We start from the raw sequence: 5338 nt of genomic DNA on the forward strand, positions 1-5338 counted from the left end.
AGATGAAGGGATAAAACAGATCGCAATCAGTTGAGGATTCAATTTTCAATCGATTGGCAACCGTTTCATCCCTTCGTCCTCATTAGGGAAGGAGAAATTGATTGTTATATTAAGGGCAGGATTCCGCCGCCCGTCGGCGTTTCGAACTGCGGTAGGTTTCCCTCACCTACTCGACAGCGATCATCACCGCTCGCTCCGCCCTCCGATTCCCCCATACCTGTTCCCCCCCACTCTACGCCGTTATCGACGCTCTCACACGCTCCCTGTTTTACTTACAGGTACGTACTCAAAATTAGTTACGAAATTTTGCGGTTGAAGCGTTTCCATAGGCGCTAGCAATCTCCCTTATAATCTCTGCTTGCGCCTTCGGAGTTTCAGAACCACGCTTGTGCATATTTTCCAGACTCAATATATGTCAATTTTTTGAGATCGAGAACAATGGAGACTGAAAACGATTCAAAATCTAAAAACTAAAAATGATATTAAAGAGAAAGCTCATATTATAATATGAGCTGTCTTTGAATGTCTTTTTTCTTAAATGCCTCAGTCCAACAACGGTATTTAATAAATGCTCAAATTATGGATGAAAAGAGCAGAAATGTGGTGACTTGAAATGATAACTCATTAGTCAAACATTGATTTTATTATTGGTCGGAAATATCTCACAAATTACATGGGAAATCCTTAAATTGGTTCTTCTCTCCAATTTCCGGATGGATTTTTCCCATTCTCTCCTTCTCTCAATATTGTGTGGTACTAAAAATAAGCACAGACTTGTTTCTTCACAGACGCATCTACGGAAAAAAAATACGCTTGTCACGTTGCGCCCCTGGCGACTGTCCATTGAAATACCAAATCTGTCGCCGTTAGACAGGATTGACCATGGCGAGAAAAAAGTTGGGTGAGAGCTTGAATGTCCACATCCACTTGAGGACACGCTTTTTCTCCACAAGAGGGCAGAGCACCGCTTAAAGCTCCACACACAGCAATGTGCGCGGTAACTTTGTCCACCTTCAGTTGTCAACGAAAACGATTGGCACATCACTGAAAGTACACATGCTTGATTACCACACCATTTCAATACACAAAAAAATTTACACAGTGAATTGTATATTTGTATTAAGTCCGCACAAAAGTTTTACACACATACTATTGTCAATCTTTTAAAATTGTAAATGCATCCAATTCCACAGAGTCTTTCAACACAATCATATTCTTCACATGACAGAATAACTAATCATATCTACACATTGCGTATTTCAAATTCTGTAATGTGTAGATTGAACAACATACCGATATTTTATTGTTTTTATAAAACTACACATCTAAAACATAGGGAATTCAATTTTTTTAATGAAATTCTACACGTTTTTGGTGTGTTGTGGAAACTACACATTGAGGAATTTGAAACACGCCATGTGTAGATATGATTACTTATTCTATTATGCGAAGTATATGATTGTGCACTTGATGAGCATGTCGATTTCCATGTGTTGAAAAACTGTGGAATTGGATGCATGTTCAATTTTAAAAGGTTGACAATAGTATGTGTGCAAAACTTTTGTGCGGACTTCATCCAAATACACAATTCAATTGTGTAGTTTTTTTTGTGTATTTGAAGGATGTGGCAATCATGCTTGTGTACTTTCAGTCATGTGTCAATCTTTTACGTGAACAAATAGAGGTGGACAAAGTTACCGCGCACATTGCTGCGTGTGGAGTTCTAACTGATGCTCTGCCGTCTTGTGAAGAAAAAGCGTGTGCTTAAGTGGATGTGGACATTTAGGCTCTAACCCAACTTTTTTCTGGCCATGGTCAATACTGCCGGCTTCTCTCACCATAGGAGTTTCCAGACCTGCATGTAAGACCGTGTTCGTACGTAACCGATAGCAATAGTAATAACTCTCTATTACCCGCAACACGAAGCCGTTACCATAAATTCCAAAATTCACACGTAAATTATATTTTGAATTTCGGAATTACGTTTCCAAGACACTCGTACAATTCAATCTCGCGAGACACGATATCTATGATCCAACACACACGATATATGCAATCAAGAGACAAACAAGAGAGGAACAAGAGAGCCAAAATGATCGACACAAAAATGATCGGAGCGGCTAGGGCTCAGTCCAGCACATAACCTGCAAACTCTAACAATCCTTCAAGGATCAAGGATGTTGAATACATCAATGTAAAGACTCGAGCACTGTATTAAACCCTGCCCACGACACATAAAATAAAATTATGGAAATCAGTCACCACGCTCACTCATGAATTGCTTCCGCGGCATCCAACAAATTTTCCGTGAGTCCTCAGATTCTGATAGCCCGGAGGCCGTCCTTCCAATTAACCAGGTGCCGGAACAGTCCCACAGGTAATTAATTAAGTCAACCAGATGACGCCACAATCCAAACAAATTTCTGAAGCGAAATCAATGGCTGTTGGCCCATGAACCACTAAACGGAAAGTGAGGTTCACCCGCATGGCAATCACGACGCCAAAACGGAAAAGGTGGCAACTTATCTCATTAGCTCTCGTCCCGCACCCATTCTGCAATACAATTTAAGCTTACTAGCATGTTACTAGCATTTCTCCAGCACTTGGCGAACCCATCACGATGGCACATGCAATCACTCCATCATATGTTGATTTCTTGAAATAAATTACTTATTCGTACAGTTGAACAAAATGCAACTTAACAAAATTTCACAATAGTTCCAGGGAACCAATCCGTCCCTTCGGAAACGTAAAAATTGGCATCGTTTGATTTAGTGCATTTTTTTCTCCCTCCTGATGTGTCATTCATCAGGTGGGCCATGCGTCACTTCCTCTCCGAGACTGTCCAGGAGCTGGCGCCGTCTACAGAATCCGAATATCCACGAATTCCTCACAGAGACGAATTCCTCGAAGACGATGGCTCCCTCAGCAGAAGTATAATGGTGCCGAATCCAATTCAAAATAAGGTAATCAAAATTAAAACAAATAAACAAAAACCTCTTTCGTGACTCTTGCTATCGGTTGATGACTTCCCGTCTGGTGATTCAAGACAACGAACCCGCACGCGGGACGGTCGATAATAGAGAATAACATTTGTGACGAATTTATCACGTCATACTATATTTGACTGAATCTCAAACAGAGATCACTACAGAAACAATGGTTCCACTCAAGGAAAAGTGTGTTAAAGAGTAAAAATTTCAGGAATATTATTGATGTTATATCGGGGAAATTATCTTCGGATATCATGAAGTCCACAACGGTTCTTTATTCATCGTTGCCTTTACTGCGTTTACCCCCACCCGATCGGCAAGTGCTACGTTGTCGCAACTCACAGCTGAACGCGCAGAAATTCGGATTTTTAGTTGTTTTTAGTCAATTTTGGATAAAAAACGAATCCAACCGATGTTTTTTTGTTTGCCGAAGATATATTCATTAATATGTCAGACATGGACGAAGTTTCGTGGACGTTAGGAAAAAATGTCGAACGGCAAAAATGTCGAATGAGAACGCGGAATTGGCGCCATCTGGTGGCGATGCACCGAAATGTTCGAATAGGATAAAGAAGGGTTTTTTAAACTTTAATTTAATAAATGAATATGGGAATATAATTTGTGGGTAAAATTCATCATTGAGGGAATGACTCATGGGTATGGGGTAATGGTGAGGATGCTCCAGGTCCCCCCTACTAGACTGCAGCTCAGATTATAAGTTTCCTCGGGGAATAATGACGTTCCTGGAGTCTGAGAAACATGTCTTTGAGAGTCCACGTGGTTCTGATGACCACCGGGTATTCAAATCATGCACCAAGTCTTTCCTGATTTTTTTTGATAATTCCTCGAAGAACAAACATCTCCTTAGGACTCTGGAGCATGTATCTTCGAATCCACGTGGTTCCAATGACCACCGGATACTTGAATCGTACACCACGTCATTCTTAGATATTTTTAACAATTTCTCGGGGAACAGACAAGTCCTTTGACCTCTGGAGCATGAATTTTCAAATCCACGTGGTCCCGATGACCGTTGGGTACTTGAATCGTGTACCAGGTCTTTTTTACATATATTTTTTAACAGTTTCTCGGGGAAAGAACATGCCCTTTGACATCTGGAGCATGAATTTTCGAATCCACGTGGTCCCGATGACCACTGGATACTTGAATCGTGCACCACGTCATTCTTACATATATTTTTAACAGTTCTTCGGGAACAGAACATGCCCTTTGTCATCTGGAGCATGAATTTTCGAATCCACGTGGTCCCGGTGGCCACTGCATACTTGAATCGTGCACTAGGTCATTCTTACATATGTTTTTAATAGTGCCTCGGGGAAAGAACATGCCTTTTGACATCTGCAGCATGAATTTTCGAATCCACGTGGTGCCGATAACCACCGGATTCTTGAATCGTGTACCACGTCATTCTTACATCTATTTTCAAAAATTCCTCGGGAAACAAACATGTCCTCCGACATCTGGAGCATGAATTTTCGAATTCATGGGGTCCCGATGACCACCGGATACTTGAATCGTGGACCACGTCATTCCTGATCATATTTTTGATGATTTCTCGAAGGACAAACACGTCCTTTGGCCTCTGGAGCATGTATCTTCGAATCCAATTGATCCCGATGACCACCGGATAATTGAAACATGCACTAAGTCATTCCCAGCTATATTTTGACGTGTACACGTCTATGTGCTCGATATGAGGGGGGGATTTCGGAAAAAGTACACTATGTTCAACGCCATCTATTGGATCACTTGTGAACTAAAATTCGATTGATAATCATTTACCAACTGAGTATTAAGATAAGTTATCGACTAAATCCTCTAAAAATTTCCAGTGTAGAAATTTCTAGATTCAAAAATCCCTATAGGCCGATTAGCCAATCAGAGGGCAGAAAGGGCCGGAATATATAAAAAAAAATCCCTATTTAAAGGGGACCGATGCGATTCAGCGGCAGTCTTAAATCGGCAGTGAAATCGTGAATACCGCAAGAAGTGAATAGTTGGAATATTTCAGTGAGTTTTCTTCTTCAGGTAAGAAATGTGTAGTTTTCAATGATTTTATTTAAGGCCCGGGTGTAATAATTTTTTCTCCCTTGAGCGATTTAACGCCATCATGTTTGGCGGTTGCATTAGGAATTAAAAAATCCCTAATTGCGCCGTCGGTAACTATGCGATTGACTAATAATGGTAATCGAACAGGTCCGTATGTAGGGGATCAAATCAGGGGGCCTAATTTTTCCTCCCCCAAAAATCATCACATGCATAAAAAAAAAAGATTTCTAAACAATGATAGAGAGGTGTATATATATATATATATATATATATAT

This window comes from Diachasma alloeum, unplaced genomic scaffold, assembly GCF_001412515.2.
Source record: "Diachasma alloeum isolate Michigan unplaced genomic scaffold, Dall2.0 Dall_scaffold_00429, whole genome shotgun sequence".
NCBI classification, from domain to species: domain Eukaryota; kingdom Metazoa; phylum Arthropoda; class Insecta; order Hymenoptera; family Braconidae; genus Diachasma; species Diachasma alloeum.